The sequence below is a fragment of the Eleutherodactylus coqui genome, chromosome 3 (genome assembly GCF_035609145.1).
Source record: "Eleutherodactylus coqui strain aEleCoq1 chromosome 3, aEleCoq1.hap1, whole genome shotgun sequence".
Classification (NCBI taxonomy): Eukaryota; Metazoa; Chordata; class Amphibia; order Anura; family Eleutherodactylidae; genus Eleutherodactylus; species Eleutherodactylus coqui.
The window spans coordinates 296,700,686-296,717,219 of NC_089839.1; the positions used below are offsets into that span (position 1 = coordinate 296,700,686).

Consider the following 16,534-nt stretch of genomic DNA (forward strand, 5'->3'; position numbering starts at 1 on the left):
AGATAGATAGATAGATATTAGATAGATAGATATGAGATAGATAGATATGACATAGATAGATAGATAGATAGATATGAGATAGATAGATAGATAGATAGATAAATAGATAGATAGATAGATAGATAGATAGATATGAGATATGAGATAGATATTAGATAGATATGAGATGGCTAGATATGAGATAGATAGATATGAAATAGATAGATATAAGATAGATAGATAGATAGATAGATATGAGATAGATATGAGATAGATAGATAGGAGATAGATAGATATGAGAGAGATGTGAGATGGATAGATAGATCGATAGATAGATAGATAGATATGAGGTAGATAGATAGATAGATAGATATGAGAGAGATGTGAGATGGATAGATAGATATGAGATACATAGATAGATATGAAATAGATAGAGAGATAAATAGATAGAAACAGATACTCCAGTGTCATCTTTACCTTGCAATAAGATTAATAAATAGATAGCTAGAAAGATAGATATTAGATAGATATGAGATAGATAGAAAGATATGAGACATGAGATAGATATTAGATAGATAGATATGAGATGGATAGATATGAGATGGATAGATATTAGATAGATAGATATGAGATAGATAGATATAAGATAGATAGATAGATATGAGATAGATAGATATGAGATACATAGATAGATAGATAGATAGATATGAGATAGATAGATATAAGATAGATAGATAGATAAAAAGATATGAGATATGAGATAGATATTAGATAGATAGATAGGAGACAGAGAGATAGATATGAGATAGATATGAGATAGATTGATAGATAGATATGAGATAGATAGGAGATAGATAGATAGATACAGATACTCCAGTGTCATCTTTACCTTGTAGCTACAGTATCTCCACCCCAGTATAACTGCCTCTAATTCTTGTAGCAGCCATATAAGCGGTGGTGGAATGGAGCGCCGTGCTGCTTAATATGCTTCGAGCTGTAAGATAGAAATCAATGTAGAAGATCATGTAAAGGCTACAGAAAAGTAAAAATTGACCTAGGTGCTAAATGTATGTAGAGCAAATGAAGCGAGCGCTGCGACCTTTCCACAAGAGAAGGACACAAGTCAGCAGAGAGAAGTAATGAAGACTAACGAGAGAGGTTATACTCTGGGATTTATATCACCTTATCATTGCGGCAGGTAATAATCCACAGGCTGGTGGGGGCTCCAACTGATAATCCCCAATCAACAAACAAAGACTAGGTGAGAATGATCTGCAGGAGGGGATGACAGAGGATGAAAGCAGAATCAATCAGGATTGCAGCCTGAATGGATGATCCATCTATCTATCTATCTATCTCATATCTATCTATCTATCTATCTATCTATCTATCTATCTATCTATCTATCTATCTATCCATCTATCTCATATCTATCTATCTATCTATCCCATATCTATCTATCTCATATCTATCTCATATCTATCTATCTATCTATCCATCTCACATCTCTCTCATATCTATCTATCTATCTATCTATCTATCTATCTATCTATCTATCTATCTATCTATCCCATATCTATCTATCTATCTATCTATCTATCTATCTATCTATCTATCTATCTATCTATCTCATATCTATCTATCTATCTATCTATCTATCTATCTATCCCATATCTATCTATCTATCTATCTATCTATCTATCTATCTATCTATCTATCTCATATCTATCTATCTATCTATCTATCTATCTATCTATCTATCTATCTATCCCATATCTATCTATCTATCTATCTATCTATCTATCTATCTATCTATCTATCTATCTATCTATCTCATATCTATCTATCAATTTATCTATCCCACATCTATCTATCTATCTATCTATCTATCTATCTATCTATCTATCTCTCTGTCTCATATGTATCTATCGTATGGAGTATTTCCTTTGCCATCCATGTGAAGTCTGTGCCCAGTGTGCGATCGATGTATTAGAAGACAAAAGCCTCTTGGTACATTTGTCACATCTGGCGGCACCTCAGTGTGCCAAGCTAAAACCTACCCTGACAATGAGCTGGCACAGGTTTTAGCTGTAATTTATGTCAGTTCGGGGTGTAAATGACAGTAAATCTGACGGCCGTGTGCAGCCACATCACTTAATGTTATGTCATGGGGTCGGTGTAACACTTCAGCAAAGTTGCAGTTTTTCTGCTTGTGCCAACATAGTGACTTTTGTATGCCAGTAATTTGGTTACCAAGGCTTAATATATAAACCCAGAAACATAGTCGTCAAGCAAAGACAACCACCTGGAGAAGCTGAGTGAGGAGCGCTGTATTCAGGCGGACTGTTACCCGGCTGCTCAGTGATAAATAGTGTAATAGTGATACTGGGTGCTGGTATGTATGGCTGCTGTTAGGGAATCATCTGTGGGAGATGGAACAGCGGCCCTATTTATATATGTTGTCACTAGTTATGAGTGAACCTTTGAAAAATTTGGTTTGGCCGATTTGCTGAATTTCGGCAAAAAGTTTAGTTTGGTCCGAATTAGTTTGAACTGAAACAGAATTTCACCAGTACCCCTAAAATCAGTGTATAAGAGTGTCTTAAGGCCCATTTATAGGGGACGAATGTCGAGCAAACGATGCCCGACACTCGTCCCCATATACACTCTCTCTTGTGCTGCTGCACGGGAGCTCGTATCGCTGGCTCACAGCAGGGAGCCTGCAGGAGATTCCTCCTTCCCCATCCTGCTCCATTGACTTAACATAGTGGCCGTTCAGTACTGAACGGCCGCTATTTACACTGAGCGATCAGCTCATCGGCCATCATTTATGCTGCATAAACGATGGAGATAAGCTGGTTGCTCATCGTTCAATGTCATATCTTAAGTCAATGGAGAGGGGCGGGGGAGCGCGAGGAGAAAAATCTCATGCAGCTTCCCTGCCCCCCAGCTTCCCGGGTACGAGGACACACAGGGACAAGTGTTCGTCCCGTGTAAATGGGCCTTTAGAGCCATAACAGCCCTGTACAGCATTCAGAGGTCACCTAGGACTTTTGAGATCTTCTTAAAGTAAAGTTAATGAAGAAAAAAAAAAGAAGGAAAAACAAAGAAGGAAAATGAAGAAAACAGGGAAAAGGAAAAAGAAAGACAAAGAAGAAGAAAAAAAGGAGGAAAACGGACATAGAAGAAGGAAAAGGAAGAAAATGAAGTAAACAAGAAGAAAGAAAAAGGACAAATAAGAAGATGAAAGAAAAAGGAGAAGAAGCAAAAAGAAGAAAAAGAATTTTAGCAGGTTGGGCTGAGACCAAACACCTGAGGGTCGAGTTCACGGCGAACCGAACTGTTTCCATTCGCTCGACACTAATCGTCATCTCACTATGGCCCCTAGGCTATGTTACTGCAAAATCCTCTAATAAGCCACATGGAGAGGAGCAGTCATACCGCACAACTCTTAATTATGTCCTAATTAGCATTTCATGATTCTTCCTTAGTTTGCAGACAACAATCCATTAATTAGAGGGCTGTACATAATTAATAACAGGCTGATCGGTAGGTCCTGACCCCCATAGTACAAGAATAATACCAGCGTCTGGCTGACAGGTTGGATGGATGTGATGTTCAGCGGAGGGACTGGACACATCTTACCCCGAGACGGATGAGACTACTATGTGCCGCTGCCGTGTACACAGCTAGACACATCGCCATATCTGGGTTGTTTGGGCCTCATTGCCTTCCTATCATCTATGCCAGCGATGTGTTGTACGGATAGGTGCCGGCATCATGTCGTAGACCAGGAGGAATGGAGAAAGTTGATGTAGAGTCTTATGAGAAAAGGTTTAGTAGAACTTGTCATGTATTGATCTAAATTTCTGCTCATTCTGGTTCAGGAGTCCAGTGGGCGGTGCTATCAGTGATTGACAGCCTTCCCTGAATGAATGGGTATACAGCAATGACTGTCAGTCACTGATAGGACCTAAACCTGGAATAAGCAGGGACTTAGATCATTAAATGACAAGTGCTTCAAGTCCTCTTCAATGATATAGAGCTACATGATCACATTTTATATGTCTGCAGTCACCACTAGGGGGAGCAATGTGTAAAATGTATACAGTAATCTCCTGAGCTCCCTCTAGTGGTAACCACAGCCAGAATTTAATCATGTAACTGTCTCTACAGGCCATTATGTGGTTTTTAGATAATCTTATTATATTTCTCTTAAAGTGATAGAACCCTAAATATTAAAAAAATGTGAAAAATATAAAATACCGCAACACGGCGCAGGGTTTTAAGGTTTTTTTTTCTATGCTCTGCTTTGAGGTAGATGAAGAGAAGCCGGGACATTAGGTGCTTAATCAAGCTAAAGCAGCCTTCTATGTCTTTATGTAGCCGACACAAGTGAAGATGAGGTCAGGAATGATAGCTGGAGCTGGAGAAGGACATTGTGCGCGGCGGGGACAGAGGTCAAGCGGATCCTGTCATTTACCTAACGCCTTTTCTATAAATATAATAATTGGCCGTCCATCCTAGTAGACAGCCCTGAGATGTGGAGCAGGGAGCGCAACGCAAGGTGTCATCCGGATATTTCCTCAAAGTGCCCGCAAAGAGTTATACGTGTAATAAAAGCGAATTCATCCGGAGCCGGGAGATTGATGGCGGACGGGGGCGAGGGCTCTGCGGCTCCTGACCGCCAATGTCAAAGTCACCGGTGAGCTCCTCGGGACGGTTTGATGTCTCTGATTTATGTCTATGATGGCTTCATGCAGAGGTCAATTGGACTATCCTGCCGCTCACAAGCGCTGAGCGCAGCGCCAACATGACCCAGCAGTGCGGACCCCGGCTGCCATTCACTGCCTGCAAGCTGCACTCCTTCTATAGAGTTCAGGGATATTCCGGAGTCGCAGTGTTTCTGTTAGGAGACAAGTCACATAAAAGCCAAATATTCCCCATGTCCGGGCGCCGCGCCAGAGTCTGAAGATTACTGAGGGCGCATTCACACGGGCGTATTTTCTGTCTGTATTCAGTCCGTATTTTGTACTGCCTGACTACGGACGGCACGGAGGCCCGGGGAGCTAGATCGTGTATGCCGAGGTCTTCACACAGACTGACATTGTGCAAACATCATGGACCAAAACCGCTCTTTAAGGTTTATAGGTGCGTAAAAAGAACACAGCGGGCATGCATTCGCATCCGGATTCACTGCTTTGGGGGGGGGGGGCCTTTGTTTTCCGCTAGTTGTGACAAAACGTTGACTTTCTTATGTTTTCTTTTTTTGTGCAAGAAAAACACATTCTAATCGGGTGAAATTTAGACGTAAAAACCGTACATACCGCCCCAAAAACGGACGCAATGAAAGCGGTGATGTTTTTTGTACTGAAATTGCATACGTCCGCATGGAAGGACCCTCAGAATATTGTTTAGGGAGAGGATGAGAAATACAGAGCTGTGAGGTTCAGTGAGACAGTATCACACAGGATGGATTAGATACACAGCTCAGCGGTCAGTATCACACATGGCTGGATTAGATACACAGCTCAGCGGTCAGTATCACACAGGATATGATTAGATACACAGCTCAGCAGACAGTATCACACATTCTGGATTAGATACACAGCTCAGCAGGCAGCATCACACATGGCTGGATTAGATACACAGCTCAGCTGACAGTATCACTCATGACTGGATTAGATACACAGCTCAGCGGTCAGTATCACACATGGCTGGATTAGATACACAGCTCAGCGGTCAGTATCACACAGGATATGATTAAATACACAGCTCAGCGGACAGTATCACACATCACTGGATTAGATACACAGCTCAGCTGACAGTATCACTCATGACTGGATTAGATACACAGCTCAGCGGACAGTATCACACATGGCTGGATTAGATACACAGCTTAGCGCACATTATCACACATGATAGGATTAGATACACAGCTTAGCGCACATTATCACACATGATAGGATTAGATACACAGCTCAGCGGACAGTATCACACATGACTGGATTAGATACACAGCTCAGCAGACAGTATCACACATGGCTGGATTAGATACACAGCTCAGCAGACAGTATCACACATGATAGGATTGGATACACAGCTCAGCGGACAGTATCACACATGGCTGGATTAGATACAGTGGCTCAGGAGATAGTATCACACAGGATAGGATTAGATACACAGCTCAGCGGACAGTATCACACATGACTGGATTAGATACACAGCTCAGCAGGCAGCATCACACATGACTGGATTAGATACACAGCTCAGCAGGCAGCATCACACATAATAGGATTAGATACACAGCTCAGCGGACAGTATCACACGTGATAGGATTAGATACATAGCTCAGAGGACAGTATCACACAGGATATGATTAGATACACAGCTCAGCAGACAGTATTACACATGACTGGATTAGATACAAGGCTCAGCAGACAGTATCACACATGATAGGATTGGATACACAGCTCAGCGGACAGTATCACACATGACTGGATTAGATACAGTGGCTCAGGAGACACTATCGCACAGGATAGGATTAGATACACAGCTCAGCGGACAGTATCACACATGATAGGATTAGATACACAGCTCAGCGGACAGTATCACACATGACTGGATTAGATACACAGTTTAGCGGACAGTATCACACATGACTAGATTAGATACATGGCTCAGCAGACAGTATCACACATGATAGGATTAGATACACAGCTCAGCAGACAGTATCACACATGATAGGATTAGATACATAGCTCAGCAGACAGTATCACACATGACTGGATTAGATACACAGCTCAGTAGACAGTATCACACATGATAGGATTAGATACACAGCTCAGAAGACTGCATTACAATTGATATACTTAGCGGTGTAATTTAAGGGTTGTCAAATCGAAAATTATTGATGGCCCATTCTTAGGACAGGCCATCAATAGTAGATCAGTGATGATCCACTTCCTGGAACCGCAACCAATCACCTGTAAACTGTGCCTTTGTGTTCATGCACTGATTTCTGCATGGAGGAAATAGCTCTGTTCCCACCGTTGTGGCTAGGCTTAGTATTAGAGGCATTAAATTCAATTGGCCTACAATACCGAGCCTAGCCACTGTAGTGTGGACGGAGCTGTAAGCTTCCTGCAGAAATCAGCTCAGTGCATGAGCACAGTGGTCAGCTTACAGCTGATTGGTGGGGATCCAGGAGGTGGATCATCGCTAATCTAATGATGACCTATCCTAAGAATAGAACTGCACAACTCTACTGATGGCAGTATGACTGCTGCACCCCAACCCATCCCGTGAATGGGGCTGCAGCGTGTCATAAAGTGATTGCAGCCACATTCGCTCATGAGCACCGACACTCCATTAATTTCAGCTGGCCCACCAGAGATTGCCTGTAGACAGGGGATAACTTCCAAACCTGGCACTGCCCCTTTAAGGATCCAAGATCCACATGTAAAATATGCAGCAGGACCTCCGTCTATTATAGGAGATGGTAAGGTAGTATCACACATGATAGGCTTAGATACAGTAAGGGGCTGTGAATCCCCGTCAGCATACAGTCACACTAGCGCTGTCCGTTTCCCCCCATTTTCTCACTGGTGGTCTTGCTCTCATTTTAGTTGCAGTTTTTCCCATTTCCGTTTGTCTCATTAGCTTTCCATTTATTTTTTTGCCAAAAAAAACGTGCGGCAGACTGCGCTATTATATCTGGCAAAAACCATAAACCCCGCGGAGCCGAAGCGAAGGGACGACAAACGTGAAAACGGAAAAACGGAAACCCCATTGAAATAAAAGGCGAAAAAAACCCTGTGTGTTTCTTCCCATTTCCCTGCCGGCCGCGCTATTTATCTGACAAAATAAAGAAAACCCAACGGAGCGGAAGCGAATAGACGACAAATGGGAAAATGGCCGTCTGACTGCGATAAATGGGGGAAATTGGAGGCGTTTATTTATTCTTCTGCAAAATATGCTATTTTGTGGCAAAACAACCAAAAGCCTAAGTAAACAGAAGGCGAATGTGAAAATGGAACCCACTGAAATAAAGGGGGTACAGGGAAGCGTTTATTTTCGTTTTTCTGTTACTAAAGATGGAACATAAGATCGGAAATGTGCTACATGGACAGCGCCAATGTGAATGCCGCCGTAGAGAGCGCCAATGTGAATGCCGCCGTAGAGAACGTTAATGTGAATGCCGCCTTAGAGTGCCAACGTGAATGCCGCCATATAGAGCGCCAATGTGAATACCGCCATAGAGAGCGCCAATGTGAATGCCGCCGTAGAGAGCGCCAATGTGAATGCCACCGTAGAGAGCGCCAATGTGAATGCCACCGTAGAGAGCGCTAATGTGAATGCCACCTTAGAGAGTGCCAACGCGAAAGCCGCCATAGAGAGCGCCAATATGAATGCCGCCGTAGGGAGCACTGATATGAATGCCGCCGTAGAGAGCGTCAATGTGAATGCCGCCGTAGAGAGTGCCAATATGAATGCCGCCGTAGAGAGCGCTGATATGAATGCCGCCGTATAGAGTGCCAATATGAATGCCGCCGTAGAGAGCGCTGATATGAATGCCGCCGTAGAGAACGCCAATGTGAATGCCGCCGTAGATGGCTGGCCGGCCGCGGACTGATTTGAATTCATTTCTGATTTTTCTCTGATTTTCTCATTAAGAAATACACAAGAAAGAAAAGTAGAGAGAAAATAGAAAGAGGCGCCGCTGGGGCCGAGGATGGCTGGAGCAGAGAGAGGGCTGCTAACGGGATTGAGCAATTATGTGGGAAGGCGTCTTGTGAACAATCTGAGACGTGAATTTAATTGCAAGTGTTCTTAGCTTTAATTCCTCGGTAAAGGGTTTCTTTTCAATACTGTGCGAACAGGAGAAGATATTTGTACAGCTGGCGCCGCGCCAAAGTGCTCCTAAATGCCAGTCCTCTCCCTCACATGTCTCCTCCACAGACCGGCTCCGTGTCTGCACTCCGCTGCATGCAAAGACAATGCAACATTGTTACTGTTATTACTGTCAGGATTGTTTCTAATATGACTGTTATTGTTATGATTATTACTGGAATCGCTACATTATTACTAATATTACCTGGAGGGATATATAATAAATACTATTATTACTACTTCTACAACTATTAGTGCCTTATTATGATATTTACTATTATTATATAATATTATTATAACTATCCAAATATTCACTGCGTATTTACAAGATTGCATTGATTTTAATGGACAATTTCAGTTGGTAATACGGACCCGGTCCCCTCGCGGCGTTTTAAACATTTAGTGCTTATTCACTCGGCATATTTTACATCACTACTTTGAGAGCGGGTACAAAATACGGAAGAAATGCAAATCTTTCCATTATACCGTCTCTCCAGTTCTGGTTTAGGCTCACAAAACACTGATGTAACATCCGCCCGTGTGAGGAGCCCTTAGCAGCGATATGCTCTGCAGGAGCGGCAGAGACCGCGAATGGCTGTGTGTGCCACATGATTGGCCGCTTACCACACGGACATGTGCAGTGGGACTCTTGCATATTGATATGCAGTGTCCACACCCCAGTGTGCATGGATCATTGGAAGTCCATTGACTTTCATTGGCTCCATTCACCAGGGCATATATGCGTGCGTAATGCATGGTGACCATACACTAATGTAAATGAGCCCGAAACTCCCTACCATATCCCTTCTCTGGCCGCTGTCATTGGCTCCCATAGGAGTCAATGGCAGCGGCCATAGTCCGGCCAGGAAGACGGCTTTCTGCCCGGCGTAAAAGCGCCCGGTGGGGCGCTTTGACGCCGCAGGAATATGCCTGTGTGATCTGATGCATTGAAATCCAATGCATCAGATGGTAGCGTATCCGTGAAAACGCCGGCCAATATACGCTCGTGTGAATAAGCCCTAAGGGCGCTTTCACTAGGGGCAAAATATTCTACAAGATGCTGCGGAATATTTCACTGTGCGGAAAAAACCTCCCCAAAATCCGGCTCAAAATGCTTAATTAGATTTGCAGATTTTGACAGTGCAATACCCTGCAGAACATTCTGCCCCACGTTCCACGTGAAAGTGACTTAAAGACTTAAACCCTTTTTTTTTTATAGTATAGAAAACCAAATCTACTAATCCGCAATCTCATTTGGTCTTGAGAGAGGAAATATTGATGTAGGCGGAAGAGCGGAGGAGATGCCATTAGGAGGCAGAGTCCACTTCAGCTTGGAGAAGTACTCGAGTAATGACATATTATCAGACACTCCGCTTCTCGCGGACACGCCTCGCCACGCAGGTCCCCATCCCTACCGCACAGCGGATTTACCTGAACCATTACCTCTTCCCAGAGGGGGAAAATTACAATAATCAGTCTATCAATCAGGGGACTTGGACTCTGGTTCAAGTGGTGCAAAAAGCACATTATAGAGGTATTTATCCAATGTGGAGAGAGGCGAGTGCTGCTAATGCACAGGATTACTCCGGGGGACCCGAGCGGCATAAACTCTGCAGAGGATTATATCACTGCTCATATCCTACATACTATAGAAGAAGAAAACGGGAAAATATGACCGCGCACTGCCAATAAAATAGCAAAAGAAGTAGATAGAAATCGGTGCAATGCTCTGCAGACGTCTAGAGCTCTCCGTAATCTATGCACGGCCATAGGCAACCTGCAGGTCTGTAAGTCAGAGCTGCACCTGAGATGGGGAGGAGGAAGACTCAGGAGCTGGATACAGATGCCGCTTGTCCCCTGACGAGAATCATTTTTTGTCAATGGTCCCTAACTTTTTTAACCTGAGTTTCACTTTACCTACAGGACTGCTGTGATGAAGCATTAAAGGGGTTGTTCCACATCTAGCTGTTTTCAGACAGCTCCATATATTGCACAGTGGCCAAGGTTGGTACTGCGGGTTGAATCATATTGAAGTGAATGGAACTCAGCCTGCAGTACTAACCAGGGCCACTGCGCAATGTACGGCGCTGTCTGAAAGCAGCTAGATTTGGGACAACCCCTTTAATGTAATAGAGCAGTTAGAAGCTGATACACTGGGTGTATCTATAGTCAGTGTAAAGATAGAATTACAATACAAGATGCTTTTTAGTTGATATTTATAAATACGGATGGCCCAGTGTATGAAGGCGATGGATCCTCCCTGGTAATGGAGACATTCATACATTTCAGCAGTTCTACAGATTAAATGTTCCTTCTATAATCAAAGAATTAGATGCCGCTGAGTAAATAAAGCGGGCAGGAAATCATTTGCATATAATATGAGGGAAATGACACCACGGAGTGTAATGTGATGATGCCGCTCTTCATGTATTTAGCAGTTTCACAGAAAATTACACAATGTTCAGACCGCTTGTTCTGCTACAGAGCTCTAAATCCCTGCATAGATGTAGAGGCAAATGATAAAATTCGTACTGCCTTCAGCCAGCACTAGGGGGAGCTCACTGCATTCAGATTTATGCAGTCACCAGTAGAAGGAGCTCATTGTATACAGATTTATACAGTCACCACCAGAGGGAGCTCACTGCATACAGATTTACACAGTCACTAATAGGCAGATCTTACTGTATGCAGATTTATACAGGCAACACTAACATCAGCTCACTGTACACAGATTTATACATTTACCACTAGGGGAAGCTCACTGCTTTCACATTTATACAGCAACTACTAAAAGGAGCTCATTGCATTCTGATTTATACTGCCACTACTAGAGGGAGCTCACTGCACGCAGACTTACACATTTCCACTAGGGGAAGCTCACTGTATATAGATTTATACAGTCAACTATAGAGGGAGCTAATTGAATTCTGATTTATACTGCCACTACTAGGGGCAGATCACTGCATGCAGATTTATACAACTGCCACTAGGAGGAGCTCACTGTATATAAATTCATACAGTCACCACTAGGGTCAACTCACTGTATACATATTTATACAGCCACCATTAATTAGAGCTCACCACATACAGATTTATATAGCCATTACGAGAGGAAGCTCACTACATACAGATCTATACAGCCACCACTAGTGTGAGATCACTGTATCCATATGTACAGCCATGACAAACTATAAAAAGATTTATACAGCCACCACTAGAGGAAGATCACTATTAACAGATTTATACAGCCACCACTAGATGGAGCTCTCCACATACAGATTTATACAGCCACCACTAGAGGAAGATCACCATCAGCAGATTTATACAGCCACCACTAGATGGAGCTCTCCACATACAGATTTATATAGACACTACTAGTAGATCACTATCAGCAGATTTATACAGCCACCACTAGATGGAGCTCTCCACATACAGATTTATACAGCCACCACTAGAAGACCACTATTTACAGATTTATACAGCCACCACTAGATGGAGCTCTCCACATACAGATCTATACAGCCACCACTATGATGCTTGCAACATACAGATTTTTATAGCCAACAATAGGGGGAGATCACTGTATATCTACAGTATATGCAGTCATCGCACAGCGAAGCTCACTATACACAGATTTATACAGACACCACTAGATGGAGCTCACTGCATACAGATATGTCCACTTGCTACTATGGGGAGCTCACTACATACAGATTTATACAGCCTTCACTAGGAGAAGATCACTATATATAGATTTCTACAGCCCCTAATAGATAAAGCACATGACATTCAGATGTATAGCACCCCTAATGAACTTAAAATTCAGTCTTTTTGAAGCTCCTTATTGCCTCCTAGTGGTGGCTGCAGAAAACAAGAATTTTATTACTTGAAGGCATTGCCCAAGTTTTAACTGTTGGTGACCTATTCTCAGGATGTACCATCAATAATAAGTCAGCAGGGGTCTGCCAGCCCGGAACACTCATGGATCAGCTGTTTGGGCAAGTGCACCTGTCCATGGAGCTGGTCTGAGCTGCAAGCAAACAGCTCCAATCTCTTTGCAGTGGCCTAGGTTGGTATTGCAAGGAAAGTTCCTTTTTTACTTCAATGGTAGCTGTGCCTGCAGTACCATGCAACTTCCACTTAGATCTGCCCTGGTGATGATAATTGTCCCATGTAAAGCAACCTTAGAGCTCCCACACACTTGCGTTTTTTTTAACGCAAATGTCAGGTATAATAGAGGAGATCACAGCTCACCCTCCTGACTGTATACTTATGGTCTGTGGCTTATTTAGCTGCATATAGAAGCTAATGATAATCAAAAAGTCCATCTAATAGGCAAAAATGGCATAGCCTCATCTAAAGCTGTGTTGATGCATCATGGGAATGTTTGAAAGTAAGAAAATCTCAGCATCAAGATGGTGCCTGATAAGCATTAAACAGGGAGCTGCACTGCATGGAAGTGACAGCAACACAGAGAGGACAACTACCGACCCTGAGAGTCCGTGGCAATCTGGTGAAGTGGGAAGGGATGGGAAAATGTGTTTTCGCCGGAGTGGCCCTTAAACACAGAACTCCAAGATCAGACTACAAAAGAGTGGACTGTAGTCTGTAACCATGGAGACACATAGGTCTGCACAGGAGCTCCATACACAAAACGGTAGATTTTTAATCAAGACTATCTGCAAAGTTGTTTCATCTTTTTATATTAGCTGCATGAGAGCAATGAGAAAACTGGTGCAAGAATCTACCCGCCCTGTACACTTTAACTCCAGGTAATTAGGGAGATCAGGGGCGTAACTATAGAGGGTGCAGGGGATTCGGTTGCACCCGGGCCCAGGAGCCTTAGGGGGCCCATAAGGCCTCTCTTCTCCATATAGGGAGCCCAGCACTATGAATAAAGCATTATAGTTGGGGGCCCTGTTACAGGTTTTGCATTGGGGCCCAGAAGCTTCAAGTTATGCCTCTGTGCAGCATGGTTTAGGTATGGGTACGGGTACAGATACAGATAAAGGGGGGGGCCCCAGCTCACCTTTTGCATCAGGGCCCCTGACCCTTTAGTTACGCCCCTGAGGGAGACGTCACCTGCCCCTCTCCCTGGTAGCGGGCTGTCTAACGTTTGCATTTCTTGCATTCTCAGGCGTATCATAGCTGCCGTCTCCCTTTCTCTTTGAGGCAATCTTTGAAGTCTCCATGTGGTCGCCCTGAAATGAGTCTCTGAAGGCTCCTCGGCTTCTGCTCATTGCCTTTTAACTTGCACACACAGCGTTCTGTTGGGAAACTTTGATATTTCTCCATTTTCGACCAGTGTAAATTGCTGGCCATTAACGCCGGGATCTCTCGCTGCGTATCCCATCACTTGTGGAGAAGAAACCGAGGAAGGAGCTTGTTCTTCCCCAGTAACTGGAGGAATTGCTGGCGCCCCTGATTGAGGATTCCAATCACAGGGCTGCAGTCCTTCAGATCACAAGCGGTGACAGTTGATTCACTCCTGTTCATCTGCTCTGCCTCTATAGACTCTGCTATGCATGAGCCGCTCATTAACACACAAAGCATGATGAATTGGCTCAACACATCACCCAACTCACACAACCTGCAAACTGCTTGTCTTCCAGAGTCTCCAAAGCACCGTGTGACATCATCATGAGCCAAAGAAGAAAGTGAGGGAGTATTGGAGCCGTCTGCTTTACTGCCACACATCACAGACACAATGATTCATTATGGGGGAGGTAAGTGCCATGTACAACCTCATGTTTCCTTCCATGCACGGCATCTGATCTCCATAAACGGAGATGACAGGCGATGCCTCAACTTCATCGCCTGGTACAAATCTGGCACTGCTGACTAATATAGTGCAGGGTCCCTTTAAATAAGTTCTGCTGAGGTGGAGAGCTTCAAGTGTAAAGTTAGTACCCCATCATGACTTGGTCGCCCTGTGCAACTGGAAGGTCAGGGACCAGAAGGGACCGCAGCGTCAATGTTGTATGCAAATCACTAAATACTTAAGATGATGTTATTAACACTTCACTTGTGCACAAGCGCAGTACAGCGAATGATTGGCACCTTACAGGGCGGCAGCAGGGGTCGGGCACCGCGAGAGAGCGTTCACAGGGCGGATTTGTTGCAGAAACATTTAACTGGGTGTTCATGTAAAACCCATTCAGAAAAGTGGAATAACAGCAGAAATTGTATCCGTCTATCTAACTATGTATCGTTTATCTGTTTCATATCAATCAATCTATCTATCTCATATCCATCTATCTATCTATCTATCTCATATCTATCTATCTATCTATCTATCTATCTATCTATCTATCTATCTATCTATCTATCTATCTCATATCTATCTATCTATCTATCTATCTATCTATCTATCTATCTCATATCTATCTATCTACCTCATATCTATCTATCTATCTATCTCATATCTATCTATCTACCTCATATCTATCTATCTATCTATCTATCTATCTATCTATCTCATATCTATCTATCTATCTATCTCATATCTATCTATCTATCTATCTATCTATCTATTTATCTATCTATCTATCTATCTAATATCTATCTATCTCATATCAATCTATCTATCTATCTATCTAATATCTATCTCATATCTATCTATCTATCTATCTATCTAATATCTATCTATCTCATATCTATCTATCTATCTATCTATGTCATATCTATCTATCTCATATCTATCTATCTATCTATCTCACATCTATCTATCTATCTATCTCATATCTATCTATCTATCTATCTCACATCTATCTATCTATCTCATATCTATCTATCTATCTCATATCTATCTATTTATCTATCCATCTATCTCATATCTATCTATCTATCTATCTATCTATCCTATATCTATCTATCTATCTATGTCATATCTATCTATCTATCTATCTATCTATCTATCTATCTATCTATCTATCTATGTCATATCTATCTATCTATCCATCTATCTCATATCTATCTATCTCATATCTATCTATCTATCTATCTATCTATCTATCTATCTATCTATCTATCTATCTATCTATCATCTATCTATCTCATATCTATCTATCCATCTATCTCATATCTATCTATCTATGCCATATCTATCTGTCTATCTATCTATCTTTCTCATATCTATCTATCTCTCTATCTCTCTCATATCTATCTATCCCATATTTATCTATCTATCTCATATCTATCTATCTATCTATCTATCTATCTATCTATCTATCTATCTATCTATCTATCTATCTATCTATGTCATATCTATCTATCCATCTATCTCCTATCTATCTATCTCCTATCTATCTATCTATCTCATATTTGTCTATCTATCTATCTATCTATCTATCTATCTATCTATCCCATATCTATCTATCTGTCTATCTATCTATCCCATATCTATCTATCTGTCTATCTATCTATCTCATATCTATCTATCTATCTATCTATCTATCTATCTATCTATCTATCTCATATCTATCTATCTATCTATCTATCTATCTATCTATCTATCTATCTATCCATCTATCTCATATCTATCTATCTGTCTATCTCATATCTATCTATCATCTATCTGTCTCATATCTGTCTATCTATCTATCTATAATATATCTATCTCATATCTGTCTATCTATCTATCTATCTATCTATCCATCCATCT

General features: G+C 42.2%; 1 protein-coding gene across 3 annotated transcripts in view; it reads left to right on the plus strand.

Annotated features, from left to right (window-relative positions):
• DAB1 (DAB adaptor protein 1) overlaps positions 1-16,534 on the plus strand; it is a 721,580-nt gene that overhangs the window by 456,289 nt on the left and 248,757 nt on the right. For all 3 annotated transcript variants that reach the window (XM_066594781.1, XM_066594782.1, XM_066594784.1), the window contains exon 4: positions 14,484-14,597. The gene's annotated coding sequence lies outside the window, so the exon portion shown is untranslated. The remainder of the gene's footprint in view (positions 1-14,483; positions 14,598-16,534) is intronic.